Below are 17,648 nucleotides of genomic sequence, written 5' to 3' on the forward strand. Positions count from 1 at the left end.
CTGATTTTGCCAAAGTTCCACATAAACTTTGACATGCTAGCATCAAGAGTCTTGATTATATTGTCCTCAACAACCAGGGGAATTGCTCGAAATAGGTATAAAATTTTTGGGAAAATATTCATTTTGAGATAATTCCCTTTACCTATTATTGACAACCGGAGATTATTGACTCTGGTAAGATCTGCTTTTATTTTCTTAATCAGAGGATCATAATTGATCTGTGTAATTTCTTTAATTGAAGGGGATAGGACCACACCTAGATATGTAGCCTGGCTAGTTCTATAAGGGCTCTCAAAACCAGTGTTTTCTGTGCATAGGACCATGCTTTTATCCCTGTTCAGGGTGTATCCCGAATAAGACCTGAACGTCTGAGTAATTTGCTCTATTTCTTGAATGGCCTTGGTGGGGTTAGAAGTTAATACCGCGACGTCATCAGCGTAGGCTAGAATTTTTGTACTAGATGTTATTGTAATTATGGGTTCTATTACTGGAGATATAAGTAATTTTAATATTAAAGGGTTGATGTATAAAGCAAATAGAATTGGGGAGCACGGACATCCCTGCCTCGCGCCCCTTTGAATGTTAATAAACTCTGATTCGAAACTATCTATGGAGAGTTTAGCTCTAGGTTCTACGTATAGAGCCTTAATAGCTTTATTATAGGCCTTTCCGAAGTTGTTTAATTCTAATATCTCCCACAGAAACTGCCAAGAGACGCGATGAAATGCCTTCTCGGCATCGAGCAGGATCATTGACATCCGGCCCCCCGTGGCTCCCATGATGTCAAAAAGGGAAATAGCTCTCCGGGTATGATCTGTTGTACCCTTTCCGGGAATAATGCCATGTTGCCACGGGGAGACAAGACGCTCAACAACCCTGCTCAGCCGGTTAGCGAGTATCTTGGCATAGAGTTTCGAATCAGAGTTTATTATTGAGATGGGGTGATATGAAGATGGTAATTTAGGAGGCTTCCCTTTTTTAGCAAACATGACAATCTTTGTGTTTTTCCAAGATTCAGGTGGTGTACCACTATATTGAACTCCCAGAAATAAATCCAATAAAAAGGGGATGATCTGTTTCCCAAGGATTTTATAGAGGTCCAGAGGGATTTTATCGGGACCTGCTGCCTTGCCATTAGCCAGTTCTGATAGGGCTAGTTCAAGTTCTATTTTCGAGATTTCTTTATCAAGATCTTCTCTGACTAGGGGGTCAATTGTATTAATTTCGGTCTGAGACAGCCAGTGATGTAAAAAACTTTTAGTATCTATTGTATGCACTTGATCTTCATTTTGGTAAAGTTTTTGGTAGTACCGTTGAAAAGCGCCCGCAATATCAACAGGAGATGTATATTCCTGCCCCTCGAACTCAATGATTTGGATAGCTCCATGGGATTGTTTTTGGCGTGTACGTAGGGCAAGTTGTTTACCAATTTTTTCTCCGTGCTCATAGATGTTTATTTGATTTGCCTGAAAGGTCTCGGCCGCTTTTTGTGTAAGACCAGCATTAATTTCTGTCTTAAGAACTAGTATTTGTTGCAGGGTGTTCTGGCTTTGTTCTCCAAGATGTATCTGGGTAGCGTGGGGAGTCTCTAGGTTTGCTAGATCTGAGTTAAGTTGTTGATTTAAGTTTTTCTGATTCTTTTTTTGCTTAGTCACAAACGCTAGAGTCTCTCCACGGAGGGCCGCCTTAAAGCAATCCCAGACCACAAATCTAGGGGCACTATATTGGTTGTGGTCGAAGAATTCCTGAGCCCAGATCGCTATATATGCTATATAATGCTATATAATCCCTGTTGAAAAGGAGCTTACGGTCGAATGTCCATTGAGAAGCTGGTTTCCTATAGCTGGCAACATCAAAGATAAGGGTTAGGGCATTGTGATCTGATATGGTTTTGGGCAATTTAACTATCTTGGAATCGGATATGAGTTCATTGGATACTAGTACGTAATCTATCCTAACGTATTTGCTATGGGGGAAAGAGAAATAGGTGTAGCCAGGATTGTTTACATTTTTCAGACCCCAGATATCAGTTAGGTTATAACTAGTCATAAGCTGTTTTATGGCTTTTTAAACCTTAGGTTTGCGCCCACTGTAGGTCTGTAGTAGTTGAGTATTCGATGCAGCACCAAGTACTACATTGAAGTCTCCACAAAAAATTAGTGGACCGATCCATGAAGCTAACTCTAGTTCTAGATCCAGAAATACCTGGGGGTCTTCTAAATTTGACCCGTAGATCGAGCAGATAGTGAGGCCAAGATCAAGATGTATTATGGCCCATCTACCATGTGGGTCTACTAACTGCCGTTTTGGTAGTCCGAAGGATTTCTTTGCCAAAATGGCAACGCCTCGCGTTTTAGAAGTTTGAGATGTCATGGCCAAGATGTTATAGCCAGGTATCCTTAGCAGCTCTTTATCCCCCACAGCAATATGGGTCTCTTCTAAACATACAAAATCACATGAATCTTGATAAGTTGCCTGATACAGCTGGGCCCTTTTACCCCTATCATTGAGGCCAGCAATATTCCAGCAACAAAGCTTTAACTTCCCCATTTTACCAAATCAATATATATCCTGATCATATTTAAATAGTTCATTATTTGAGGGCGTAATAGCAAATGTTCCAGATCCTTGATCCATAAGTGAATAGTGTGACTAGTAGTAAACAATACAATATTTAAGTATATAAACTTGCTCTTTTTAATTTCTTTAAACACAACCACCCTCCCTCCCCCTCCCAACTTGCCCCCCTACACACCCCGCAAAAAAGGCAATAAGACTCTAGAGAGAGTCTCTATCGATGGTAAGATGTTTCCTGACCTGTGCCGTACAGTTCTGACCTCATAAGTGAACAATAAAGTGAGAAAATAAAAGGGAGTCGTATCAGTGCAGAAAGGGGACAAAGAACGAGTCAGAAAAAACAGTAATAGATACAGCTGGGTAAGCCAGAGGAAAAGCAACAAGTTAACAATAGATAAAGAGAAGAGTATATTCCAAAGCACGAAGATAAGAAAAAAAGAGGCCAAAAAGAGAAAGAAAGAAAAGAAAAAAAAAGAACTCTAACCCAATACATTTTTAGGAATAATGTGCCAGAGAGTATGCATCATATAAATCCTCATTCTTTTCCAAGTAGTCTGGGGAGCAGTCTTTTCTAGCAAAATAGTGATTGTGGTTCTATTATCTTAATAGCCAATATAAGTTCGTATCGTAGTGATAAACTAAACCCAAACGTAGCACAAAATAAAGAGAAAGAAGAGAAAGAAATATAATACCAAGGATTAATACTAAAAAAAAAGAAATAATCTCAACTTTCCCTTATTTAGACCCTTAGTCACATATCAAGCTAATTCAGGCTGTCAAGAAATTCTTTTGCTTTGATTTCTGATGTAAAAAATCTTGTCTGCCCCCCAATTATAATTTTTAATTTAGCAGGGTTGTTTAGATAAGCCTGTGCTTTTTTGTCCAGGAATGGTTTAATCAGTTAGCGTAAGCGCCACCTTCTCTCAACTGTTATGTGGCAAAAGTCTGGCCGTACAAAGTATGTGATGGTATCTCTATTGAGCCGTGATTCAGGCCTTGCTTTATCTGAGATAGCCTGTCTTAACAGAAAATTTCCAAAGAAAACTAAAACTGCTCGAGGATAACCCCCCTGCTTAGTTGAAGGTTTCAGAATCAGTGGTACTCTATGAACACGTTGAACCTCAAGGTCCCAGTTCCAGGTGGAAAGTTCTGGTAGTGTATCACGGAAGAGTTGAATGATAAAGGCACGGATATCCGTGCCTTCGGCTTTCTCCGGGATGCCTAACACGCGCAGGTTGTTTCGGCGTAGCCGATTTTCGGACTCTTCAAGTTTCCATCTGATATCCGCTAACTCGGCCTCATGAGATTCAACACGTTCTCGAGTTGCTGTGGCTTCCGTCTCGTTAGACAAAATACGAGTTTCCATCTCTGTCATTCGATCATTGAAGGAGCTCACTGTTTTAGTTAGCTTGCGTACGACCCCCTGGACTTTTTGAATGGCAACCTGTGCCTTGCGGCCATCTTTTGATGTCTCCTCCCGATGAGAGGCAATGACTTGGAGCACCGTGTCCATAACTGTATTTAGAGTAGCCTGATCTAATGACACAGGTCGTATAACACGATGAGAATGACTCGGATTTTGATTCAAGGTCTGGGTTGAAGGTGAATAATCCCAGGTTAGCTCTGGTGTTCCATGATAGCTTCTTTTTTTTTGAGAATGGTTCTACGAGAAGCTTTAGGATCATTGATTTTAGAGACCTGATAACTATCTGTAGTAGTATTGGATTCTGTATCTCCCTCATGGTCTTCCTCAATTTCATTTGACCAGGCAGCATCCTCAGAAAAAGAATAAAAGTCATTGGGGTCCCTGTCAGTCTCTACTGCCTCTGCAGATGTCTCTGCACCAGATACCCCAGATGAGTTCGTAGTTATAAGTGGTTCGGATCCGTTCTCCTCGAGACTCGCTTCGGGCGTGGTTTTGATGTTGGTAGAGGTTAGAGCCAGCGTAGCTGGGGCATCCCCAGTGGGAGTTGTTAATTTCATTGCATCTGGCAGCGTCCCGACAGAATTACCCACAGATGGCTCTATATTGTCAGATACTGTCGGGCCAATAGAAGTAGTCACACTTGCTTCAAGCGGCATCAGTGTCTCTAGAATAATGTCACGAGACCCACGGGTATCAACCACTAGCGGCGCAAAAGACGCCCCCCCCCGAGATCATATGCAGCTACTGCATCATTCATTACTACTGTCACAGGGCCCTGCCCGGGGGGTGTTGACGATAAACCCGTTAAAGTATCCTCTCTTAACAAAGCCCCCGAGTCTTGATCAATAGTCTTGATTGAGGGGAATTGCTCTTGACTGGCTAACCTCTTTCTTAGATCAGCGCTCTTTCCAAATTAATTCCAACACAGGCACCTCCGGTGTCTATCAGTCCCCTTATGGTGTCCCCCAGGGCTCGGTGCTCAGCCCCCTGCTTTTTAACTTATACGTGGCCCCTCTTGCCCGTATTGCGGAAAATGAAGGCCTAACCATGTTTAGTTACGCAGACGACTCTCAAATAATCTTCTCACTTTCTAGTACAGACAAGGACTCACCTTCGCCCCTGAAATCTGGCCTTGCCAAAATAGCAACCTGGATGCGGACCAATCTGTTAAAACTTAACAGAGAAAAAGCAGAGGTTCTAATCTTTGGTCCCAGCCCTGATCTATGGAATGCCTCCCACTGGCCATCTATCATGGGCCCTCTTCCCATCCCATGTGACCAAGTCCGTAACCTAGGTATAACTATTGACAAAGGACTTACGATGCAGCCTCAAGTCGGGAAACTCACTGCCATGTGTTTTACAATCCTGAGATGGCTCCGTAAAATAGTATGGATGCTCCCGGAAAACACCAAGAAATCTGTAGTCAATGCCCTATTCACCTCAAGGCTTGACTACGGGAATGTCCTTTACCTAGGGGCAACCCAAGCTGGAATGAAATGACTGCAGCGTGTACAATATGCTGCGGCCCGTCTGTTGCGCAAGTGCCACAGAAGAGAACACATGTCGGAACACCTAAAAATTTTGCATTGGCTTAGAATTGAGAGCAGAGTAAAATGTAAGACTCTTTGCTTTATGCACAAGATCAAATTTGGTTCTGCCCCAAGATACCTAAAATCCCTGGTTCATGCCTATCTTCCCACTCGGCATCTTAGATCCTTTTCCCAGGGCCTTTTTAGTGTGCCAAAAGTCCGGCTTTCCAGAATGGGAGGCAGATCTTTTTCCTACCTAGGTTCAAAGTTATGGAATTCCCTCCCCCTAAAAATGCGCACTGAAACCAATCTCGTCACCTTCCGTAGATCCCTGAAAACCTGGCTGTTTAACCAGTAGACCTGGCCTGGCTAACTCTCGCTCCCTTCCTTTCCCGCACTCATTCTTTCTACCAGCGCCGGGAAACCCTTTTTGGGTAGCTGTAGCGCTTTACAAATCAAATAAATAAAATAAATAAAATAAAATAAATAGAAATAGGTTGTGGGATCATACCTTTTGCTTTAATGTCTTTCGCGAGCCGGTCCGCAGCATCCGCATCCGCAACAGACGCCATTACGTTCGAGGAAGTGATCTCCGTCGGTGAATTGACAGTAGGAGCCGGGTCGCATACCACCTCAGATTCAAGCCGAACGCGGTTCTCAAAAATAGCGTCTTCGACTTCCAAATCTTGTGTTGAGCCCATGCAAACATCCATGTGTATATCTTTATTGCGGGTTAGAATGAGCTTTAGCGTTGTTTTAACCAGTGAGGCATTTGGAGTTCTGCGAAGCAGCTCCACAACCGAGGGTCCGGGTGAGACACCTAGTGACCTTGCAGGTTTTGACACGGGACCCGGGTCTGCATCGCCGATAGAAACAGGTGCGCCTTGTTTGAGTAGGAGCTCCTTGTCCCTGAGAACCTGTTTCGCCGCCCTTGTATTTGCAGCTGCAGCCGCCACCTCCGCGGAGTTCTTCGGGGCCATAGCAGCGGCGTGTTCGGCGTGTTCGGCGTGTTCAGCGTGTTCAGCGAGCGTGTTCAACGCGTTCAGGAGTCAGAACGGAAAAACGCCCAGCAAGCAGGTGAGTGTTCGTTTGCACTGCAGTTAGAGGCGCGGTTCTGGGAATCTTTAGGACCCTTAGCACGGCAGCGCCAATCAAAGAGATGACAAGGGAGAGCTGCGACTGCAACAAAGCCCTCCTTTCATCTGACAGCTTTGCGGGTCCCGCTGCTTCCATGATAGACGCCAGATACTTTTTTGTTTAACTTCACTTAAGCCAATTATTCGTCAGCATGATGATATTCGTTAGATGATGGGCATGTTCGGGTTACAGGTTTTCGATCACCGCTTATTCCATAACGCCTCCCTTCCGAATGGTCATTACTGCCAGCAGCGGTCAGGATTCATCTCTCAGCGGCTAGCACGCCGCCCCCATCTTGCCCCAGCTTCTAAAAACCAAATTTAACATAATAGCTGACGCATGGAAGGTATGGAGACAGGTTTCAAAGCATCTAGCCATACCAAAGTACACTAAATACACCCCTCTTTGGCATAGCTCTATGATACCATCGTATCTTAACGACACTATCTCTAGAAGATGGCAACAATCAGGTATTATTACCCTGGGTAACTTTATTGGACAAGGACCTACACCAACATTTGAGAACTTACAACAAAATTTTAAGATACCTCCAACTGATTTTTAAAATATATTCAAATTTATTTGTCTATTCGATTCAACTTACCACAGATCAAACTAGATAATATTCCCCTTTTCGAAATTTTAGATAGACGAACGACTAGAATAGGGACCATCTATGAAATTTTAATGAAAAATCTTAGTGATGACATGGAGCGAGTCGAGACATTATGGGCTCCTAAACTAACCAACTCAAATATAGATATCGATACCTCATTGGCTATGTCATCTAAACTATTTTTAGCCTCTAATTTAAAAGCCCAGCACTATGGAACACTTTACGATCTTTACTTTACACCTTCCAAATTATTCGCATGGGGTCTCCGAACAAACGACAACTGTCCAAGATGCGGTCAATCTCCGGCGAATTTAATTCACATGTTTGCCGAATGCCTCAAGTTAGATATAAATAAAACAATGATCTCAGAATTCTGGACTGAAATGTTCGGACATGAATTAAGAGTCTCAACGACGATATATGTTCTGGGTCACGATGAATCTATGGGGTATAGTAGGGAAGAAATATCCTCAGTATTTCTAGGTATGGCAGTGCTACGAATTATTCTGGCTGCCCGCTGGAAAGACTCAGAAGCCCCTACTTTCCAAATGTGGTTATGTCAATTTCTGGGAATTTATAAGTACGAGTTAGCCATCTACAAAACTAGAGGAAGGAATTCTAGATCATTAGGGACTCATATCTGGGCTCCAATTACCAGATGGTATAACAACAAAATGAATTCATAGAAATGATAATGTCTTGAATGTTATTCTTATTTATTTATTCTTGTCCCATGTATACAAATATTTGAATTGATTCTTTTCATTTATTTGTCAAAAATTCATTAATTCCTGAATTCTGTGATTATGTTATTATTCCTACTGCTCTTTTTTCCTTCTTTGTGATATATATATCCGTATGTTACAGTTGTCTAGATGGCTTATAATTGATATATGTATTTTTTTACTTGCTCAATAAAAAAAAAAGGAACACTTGCACTTGTGAAGGCCTCCAAGGACGACACTAGGAGCACAACAATAATTTGTTTTTCCTGAGCAAGTGCTCCCTCCCTTGTTGCAGCAGTCTCTACTGCTGTAAGTATGCTTTCTTTTGGTGCAAAATGCATTTTGGAGTGTGTATAAATACGATTTGTATGTGATTGGTACAGTTTCACCGTCATTGAACATAACGCAAGTGTACAATGATTCCCCAGCGACAACATGGATTACCAGGTTTGTTGTGTTTACACATGTGTGTATGTGTTTTGAAGCTAGCATGTCAGCTTGTACTGAACATAAAATGTGTGTGTGTTCAGTGGTGCACAGTGTGGTTGAGAAATCCGAAAGGATCAGGTCATAGAATGGTTGACCTATTTTAGGTAATCTGGATTGTAGGTTCTGCCAAAATTTAGGAATCCCAATATGGATTGTAATCTTTTCAAATTAGTTGAAGGTTGTAATAGTACACACTTCTCAAAGAAATAATTTGCAAGGCTTTTGTTTTCATTTGAGAACTCACATCTCAGAAACAGGAAATTTTAGATTTTTTAAAGTTAGATTTGTAGCCCTTGTGAGCAAATCCCAGAATTATACGATCTACTCTTGTCAAGTGTACTCAAAGATCATCATTCACCAAATATATCTCATTGACATAGGAAAATGCCTGGCTATCCAAATTTTGTGAAAGTTTTGTTATTCAAGCTGGAAACTGCTAAGGGCTATTCTTTTACCCCTGAGGCATTCAACAGAGTTGCCCCGAGGACCTAGCATACTAAATTAGGTGCTATATTTTGACAGAAAAAATATCTAGTGTGGTTTTGTATTTTGTCCTCATTATCTTATTCATTAGTGACTTTTTGTGTGTATTTTTTACTGCAAAAGGGCAAGTAGCTGCTGTTAAATATCTGTAAACCTATACTAGACAATATAAATGATCTGGTATCATCACGGGAAACAAGGGATTATTCAATGAATAGGTGCACTTTTCTTTTACACCCTGGTATTCAAGTTGCTGTAAAATTTCCCTAACTTGTTTTTTAACCTCAATTTTAATTAGGTATTGTCTTTGAGGTTGTGGTGTCAACCTCAGTGGTATTTAAAGATAAGGGAAACTGTTGCGGGGATTCTGTGTAGGCACAGAACTGAGTGCAGGAAACCAGGACCTCAGTAACTTGTGGTGTACCAGAAACTCACCTCAGTACCCAGAACCCCTATCCAACTAGCATCAGTGTCTCATCAGCTCTTCGTCCTACAGCGAAGCTACCAATGATTAGACAACCCAGAACATGCAACTTATGTACTCTCAGGATTGGTGGGAATCAAGAACACTCTTTTGTTTTATTCTCATTCCAGTCAACAACGTAAGTAATTAGAGACATGGAAAAGTTTAAAATGTTTATTTTAACAACGTGCTCTGAGATGCAGTATTTTTGCTAACATTAGCAGGCATATGATTAAAAATAATACGATCAGCATTGTTACAAAACCATAAACCACAAAGGGAGAAATCATGTTATAATGATAGTAGAAACAGGTCATACAATGCCTTGTGAACCACCCTCCCCTGCTAGGAATTAGGTTTTATAATAATAGAAGGTCTCTTAGGCTTGAATGGGGAACCCCATACCTCCAAGATCAGCAGTGGTGAATCGCATCACAGGATCAGCAGACAGCTCTCTCACTTGAAAACATTTTCTCCAAGTGTTTTTAATCATGCATGCAGCGCAATATTAAAGGTACTAGAATTTCAGTTTGCTGCAGCTGTGTTTGAGTTGTGTCTAGAGCGTGGGTCGATCAACCTGAATACCAGCATACATTGTTATGGTGACCTTGAAGGCTTCTGCAAGCCGTGTACAGACTAAGGTCACAATGTAAGTCATTGGATGTTAAAAAAAGCTGTTCTCATACGAAAAAAATCAAGCAGTCTGACTTACAACAACAATTACATGCAGTGTTGTGTGTAAAAGCTGCAAAGTGGCAAAATGGCATTTATACTTCTAATACGCTAAATGCTAACATAGAAATGTGTGCAAGCAGGGACCTGTCTTCACTGCAAAACCATCATCCCGCCCCACATGGTTGCGGTATAACGAAAGAGCTAGTGGCAACACCCACTCCTTGGCGCATAAATGATTAACCTATTTTGGGGACAAGTCGGAAAAAGACAGGTAAAATTACTGTTTCTCCATTTGGGCAATACATCACAAATTCAGGCGGCTAATCCTTTTGGCTAAGAGAATATCGTAGTCGAATGACAAGTCACCTAAAAAAAGAACAGTAATATTCCTAGGTATGTTACCCTCCTATTGGAATTGTAATTGTGATAAATGATGCTGGACGGCTAAACTAGTATCCATGTCCCACCTGGATATGTTCACTCAGCACTACTCCCACCAGCAAACCCATCAGATTCCGGCAAACTATTGTGGCCTCAGTCGCGCTGTCCAGCATAGTCACTGCCCATTCTCTGCTCAGAAATAGTGTCCTGAATATCCATAGCATGCTTGACCCTAAGTCCAGCTCTCTTCTTCTTTTTGAATTGAGGTTTGGATGTTCTAGGCTTACCCTCCTGTTTAATTATGTAGTCAGATGAGCATTGTGAGTCCTTCTATGGTTTCACGCACTCCTTCGACCTGCACTCTGACTGTTCGCCTCTCTTCGAATGGTTTTGGATGATTCCTGAAAGGGTATCAGTGTCTTGATCCTGTCAGGCAGTTTAAAATGATCACCGTTACACAGGTTATAATGCTTTTCAGTGGCTTCCTTTTGAGGAGACACACCACGCAATTTAGTTTTCTGCTTGTTTTTCTTATCATCCCACTTCTGTGTAGAAGACTTGTGTATTTGCTAAGAGTTATCTTTTTCAGAATTTCAATCAATCAATCAATCAATCAATCAATCATAACACTTGTATAGCGCGCTACTCACCCGGAAGGGTCTCAAGGCGCTTGGGGTAAGGGGTCCGCTACTGCTCGAACAGCCAGGTCTTGAGTTGTCTTCTGAAGGCGAGGTGGTCCTGGGTCAGCCGAAGGTGAATGGGGAGGGAGTTCCATGTCTTGGCGGCCAGGTAGGAGAAGGATCTGCCTCCGGCGGTGGCTCTTCGGATGCGTGGTACGGTGCCGAGGGCGAGGCTGGTAGACCGTAGCCGGCCGGTGGGCGTGTAGAAGGTCAGGCGGTTGTTGAGGTACTTGGGGCCCAGGTCGTGGAGAGACTTGTGTGCGTGGGTGAGGAGCCTGAACGTGATCCTCTTGTTGACGGGGAGCCAGTGCAGGTCCCTCAGGTGGCCGGAGATGTGGCTACGTCGGGGGATGTCCAGGATGAGTCGGGCGGAGGCGTTCTGGAGTCTTTTCTGTAGCTTGGCTGTGGTTCCGGGGCAGAGGGTGTTTCCGTAGTCCAGTCGGCTGGTGACGAGGGCCTGGGTTACCGTCCTCCTGGTTTCGGTCGGGATCCATCGGAAGATCTTGCGAAGCATGCGAAGGGTGTGAAAGCATAATGAGGAGACGGCGTTGACTTGTCTGGTCATCAAGAGGGAGGAGTCCAGGATGAAGCCCAGGTTGCGTGCGTGGTCTGTTGGCTTGGGGGCGGTGCCCGGGGCTGGGGGCCACCAGGAGTCGTCCTAGGCGGAGGGTGATGGTCCCAGGATGAGGACTTCCGTCTTGTCTGAGTTCAGTTTCAGGCGGCTGTTCTTCATCCACTCGGCGACGTCTTTCATCCCTTCGTGGAGGGTGGTTTTGGCGGTGTCGGGGTCTCTGGTGAGGGAGAGGATCAGCTGGATGTCGTCGGCGTAGGAGATGATGTTGAGGTTGTGTTAGCGTGCGATGGTAGCGAGAGGTCTCATGTAGACGTTGAAGAGGGTGGGGCTGAGTGATGATCCTTGCGGGACGCCGCAGATGACTTCGGTGGCCTCGGATCAAAACGGGGGAGGCGGACTCTCTGTGTTCTTCCGGCGAGGAACGAGATGATCCACTTCAGTGCCTTCTCTTGGATGCCGGTATTGCTGAGGCGTTGGACTAGGGTGCGGTGGCAGACAGTGTCGAATGCTGCGGAGAGGTCCAGGAGGATGAGTGCCGCTGTTTCCCCGTTGTCGAGCAGGGTTTGGATGTCGTCGGTAGCTGCGATGAGGGCGGTCTCGGTGCTGTGGTTGGCTCTGAACCCGGACTGCGAGGGGTTGAGGGAACCGTTCGTCTCGAGGAAGGCGGCCAGCTGTCTGTTGACGATCTTCTCTATGACTTTAGCAGGAAAAGGGAGGAGCGAGATGGGGCGGACGTTTTTGAGGTCGGTGGGGTCCGCTGTTGGTTTCTTCAGTAGGGCGCTGAGCTCGGCATGCTTCCAGCACTCCGGGAAGGTGGCAGTGTTGAAGGAGGTGTTGATGACGTCCCGGAGTTGGGGTGCGATGGTGGAGTCAGCCTTGTTGAAGACGTGGTGGGGTCAGGGGTCTGTTGGAGACCCGGAGTGGATGGTGTTCATCGTGCGGGCTCTGTCTTCAGTGGTCACCGTGGTCCAGGTGTGGAGGGTGGTGGTGGGGTGCGTTGGTTCGTTGGTAGGGAGCGTGGATGGTGCGCCGAAACTGTTGTGGATGTCGGCAATCTTGCGGTGGAAGAACGAGGCGAGGGAGACGCAGAGATCTTGTGAAGGGGTGATGTCGTTGTTGCCGGTGCTGGGGTTGGAGAACTCCTTGACGATGCTGAAGAGTTCCTTGCTGTTGTGGGCGTTGTTGTCCAGTCGCTCCTTCAGTAATTTCTTCTTGGTGGTGCGGATGAGCTGGTGGTGCTTGCGGGTGGCGTGTTTGAGGGCGGTCATGTTGTCAGTGGTCTGGTCGACGATCCAGGCTTTCTCGAGGGTGCGGCAGGTCTTCTTGGAGTCCTTGAGTTCGTCAGTGAACCAGGGGGCTTTCTTGCTTCTGGGTCTGCTGGGAGGGTTCTTCAGTGGTGCGAGGTCGTCGGCGCAGGCGGTCAGCCACTGTGTGAAGCTGCGGGCTGCTTCGTTGGGGTCCGATGTGCTGGCAGGTGGGTTCTGGCTGAGGGAAGTGGTGAGCTGGTCGGCGGTGATCTTGCTCCAGCTCCTGTGAGGAACCTGTTGCGGGTGGTGGTGGGTTGTGGTTTTTCTGAAGCTGAAGTGGACGCAGCTGTGGTCGGTCCAGTGGAGTCCGGTGGAGTGGCTGAAGGTGATGTGTTTGCTGGATGAGAAGACGGGATCAAGCGTGTGGCCGGTGTAGTGGGTGGGGGTGTTGACCAGTTGCTTGAGTCCGAGGTTGGCGAGGTTGTCCAGCAGGGCGACGGTGTTGCGGTCCTTGTTGTTCTCAGGTCTGGCTCCCAAATTATCTCTACCTAATGTTGCATAGGTCTCCTTGATAATTGTTTGCAATTTGCGTTCCTGTTGTGCCCAAGCCAAATCTGGTAAACTCTGATGTATAGCCAATGCTGCGACTTCCACTTTTATGTTACTTAATATAATGGTGGATACTGCATCAAAATTGCCTATCAGTTTCATCCCCAAATACTGGGCAGATGTTACCCCATACACATTTTGGATCTGTTTTAGAACCTCCAGAAACACAGCTTATGAAGAGGTACCATGTGTTCCGGTGTCTACTCCAGCAAAAACTGTAAGCCCAAGTGGTGCAGTCTTCCAAAGGCAGAGCCATCCCCTTCAACAAGAAATTGCTAAAATACTGTGTGTTTCCTTGTTGGTATGGGGAAACACCACTTCAAGTTGACTTGTCTTTTGTGCAAACCCGAACGTACTCTCTTTACGTCTGTTGGGAATCTTACTCATGACTGCGTTTAGTATTTGTGGGCTGATGCATGGTGTAGCCATTTGTGGTTGTGCAGCTTGAGCACCTTGCACAAGATTTAATGTAAATATTTACAAACAGAACTGAGTCGAGCATCTGTATATTGTCCCCAAGTGTTTGTATAGTCTATGCAATTACACTAAGACTGGCCATGTTACTCCCTCATTGCTAAGGGGACTTAGTCTAAAATGTTCTGTTGTGTGTGGTGAGACGCCATCAAACCAATTTCTGTATTCTTGGTATCTCTATTTCTTCATATGGTGTGTTCTCGTTTAGAAACTCATCTTGTGTGTTGCCTTATTGTGTTGTCTGCTGCTGGAAATGTAACCCATGAATGGAGTACCTCTGTCCTGAATGCTTCCTGAGCATCAACCATGAAAATCACATCTTCACCTTTAAGTATGGGACCATTTTGTAACCGTTTCTCAGTAACCACATGTCCGCAGTTCTCAGCAATGTTAAGTGCTGCTGGGTGTTCTCTGTCAGACCGAAATGAAAATTCAGAAAGTGCAAAAAATGGGAAGAAATCATGTGAAAAGTCAAATCTTGAATAACCTATCACCTATACATAGGGTTACCTACTCAGCTGAGGAGGATAGTAAGCGTGGGCTAAAAATCCGCTACGCTCGCGGAATTTGCGAATTTTTGGCAATTTCGCGTTCCACGAATCACGCGTATTTGTCAAACAATTCGCAAGCTGGCGGATTTATTTGCTTGGTCGCGTTACAAAAATACAATATCGCGTGCGCGGCGTTGACTTACCGTGATTCTGAGTTCGCCGAGTTGTTTTTCTTCCCGATTTGCGTGCGCTGCGCCATTTTGGATCTAGCTGCGTGATCGCGCAAGACTTTTCAACCCCGAGTACATCATAGCGGCCCGCCATCTTGCACTGCGAGAGTTTGAGAATGCGACTACGTTACAAGGGCCCGCGATCACGTATCGCGGGAGTAAACAATTGTGAACACGTAGATGCGACACTTCCGGCGGGAGATTTGAACAGCTCGCTTTCCCGAACTTGCAAAAATTGCAATTCTGCACAAGAAATCTACCGCAGGCAGCATAAACCTTCTGAAAATGATGATTTGGATCAGAATAACTGCTCAGATTGACATTTGGCTGCACTTTTTTGTGCAAGGACTCCATTTTTGGGGGTGTGGGAGGAAGGAAGTGCCCCAGAGTCTCCAACATCATGTTCCTGTCCAGCAGGCTCCTCCCAGTGCTTTGTCCATTTCCTGGTCACTTTCCATTTGGATCTGGAGCTGGAAGGATTACTCTTGGTGGCTGCTGCTGGATATTTGTATTTGAGGACTTTTTGTTTGGATCACTTTTGGATTACCTTTGGATTTTGAGATTTCACAAGTAAGTTGGTGTTGTTTGTTTGGGGCATTGCAGTTGCTGCAACTACAATTTTTAAACTTTTTCACAACTTTAAAAAATATATATTGTGGATAGGCACAGTATCCAGTAGGCCCAAGGTTAGTCATGGGTACATGATACAACTGTTTATGTGAGTTTTGTTGAACTTAAATATCATTTATGTCATGGAATTGAATAGCTCACTGTTATATGTGGACATTTTTTTTTCATTTTGTGGTGCGTGTAAAGCCACACTAGCCAGTAGGCCCAGGGGTAGTCACTCAGTGGTGCATAGAGTGGACCAAGTCTTTCTGAGGCGTGTCTTGAATTTAGAGGAACAAAAAGGAGAGCAAGGGTTATGTTCACCAAGGTGAACGGGGAGTACTCCTGTACCCCTGGGTATGACTGCAGAAAAACAAATGAAGGAGTACCACCAGCAAGAATTCACAGGTTGCTATAGGGGTGGAAGGTTTAGACAAAGAGGAGAGAGTCTCCTTTTGTTAGAAACCCCTCACTCATCACCTAGTGATGACATGCTTCATCATCGGGGTCCACCCTAATGACCTAGCGTCATCAGGGTGTGCTACAACACCTGATTACAGTGGAGCAGGTTGTGAGTGGTGGTGCGTGAAAAATGAAAAGGTAGGTGTGTTAAAAATTGTCCTGGTTTGAACTTGAAGAAAATAAAAATTTTATTGGCAAGCAACTGGACAATGTTAAAATCGTGGCGAGATAAAGTGAGGGCAGTAATGAGCCCGTGTATCTCTCTATGTGTTAGGTCTACATGTTTCAACCTTCAAGGTTATGATGAACCAGGTTTTCTTCAGGACCTTAAAACCAAATTGGTGGACGGTCTGCGTCCCCTAAAAGACGCACCCAATCCTACCGACTGGGACCACCGGTTGGCAAAAAATTGTGCCCGTGGTATCAGCTCGCGCCACAGTGGGTGAGCTCCAAAAATCAAAATGCTCTCAATGGAGTGTTCGAGGACTTCATAGGGCAGGGGAGGTTACCCTCGCAAAGAAACGTACTAGTTTGGTGGCGAGGACTCTGGCCGGTAACCTACTACCTTCACCGCCCCGTTAGTATTGGGCTGGGTGTCTTGAATTTAAACATCATTTAGGGCATGGATGGCATTGGATTGTGGTGATTTTTGTGTGTTTTTTGACTTTTTGGGATGGTGTTAGGGCCTGGCCATGTGGGTGGGTGCCATTATGAGGCCTGGTAGAGGCAGGGCCTGGCCATGTGGGTGGGGGTAAAGGGGCCATTTTGAAGCCAGGCAGTGTGCTGCACAGGCCTGCACCCAGTTTGCCTTGCTTTCATCAATTATTCCCAGGGGTACTCAGTGGTGCATGGACCAAGTCTTTCTGTCGGGTGTCTTGAATTTAAATATCATTGAGGGCATGGATGGCATTGGATTTGTGTGTGTTTTTCGACTTTTTGGGGTGGTTTTGGGGCCTGGCCATGTAGGTGGAGGCCATTTTGAGGCCTGGTACAGGCAGGGCCTGGCCATGTGGGTGGGGCCATTTTGAAGTCTGGTCCAGGCAGGGCCTGGCCATGTGGGTGGGGGTCAAGGGGCCATTTTGGAGCCAGGCAGTGTGCTCAGGCCTGCACCCAGTTTGCCTTGCTCTCATTCATAATGCCCAAGGGTACTCAGTGGTGCATGAAACAACTCTCTCTGTGTGGTCTCTCTTCTATTAATGCAAACATCCATTTTTAATTAGAATTGCCATTTTTATTTTGTGTCATTCCGCTTTTGGGTGTGTTGTAAAAATAAATGCCTAGTTGCAAATATTAATTGAAACACGACATATGCAACATTTATTTAACTGATGTTCCTCTGGCTTCCTTTGCTTTTAGGTGCACAAGAGAACCACAAATCAGTCATCGTTCATCATCAGTGCCGGGAAGAAGTCCTACTGCGGTGTGTGCAGCACAACGTCACGTGACGTCATGTGTGGCCACAGACAACTCTGCACCTCATGCAACTGCAACCTGCTGTTCTGACATCTGAAGAAGATGGGCCCAAAGAAAGGTGGCTGTAGCTCCTCTACCACAAAAGTGGCCAGTGCCACTGCCAGTAAGAAGGAGCAGAAGAAGCAAGTTGCGCCACTTACCAAGGAGACTGGTGTGCCCACTGAAACTTTTTTGGGGAAAAAAAACTACGCCTGCAGCAGCGGTGTCCGCCGGGGACCAAGCTGGGAGCAGCACCTCAGCTTCATTGGTCTCAGTGTGACCACTCCAAGTTAGGCCAAAGGCCATGAGTGCCACAGAG

This window comes from Lissotriton helveticus, chromosome 6 (genome assembly GCF_964261635.1).
Source record: "Lissotriton helveticus chromosome 6, aLisHel1.1, whole genome shotgun sequence".
Classification (NCBI taxonomy): Eukaryota; Metazoa; Chordata; class Amphibia; order Caudata; family Salamandridae; genus Lissotriton; species Lissotriton helveticus.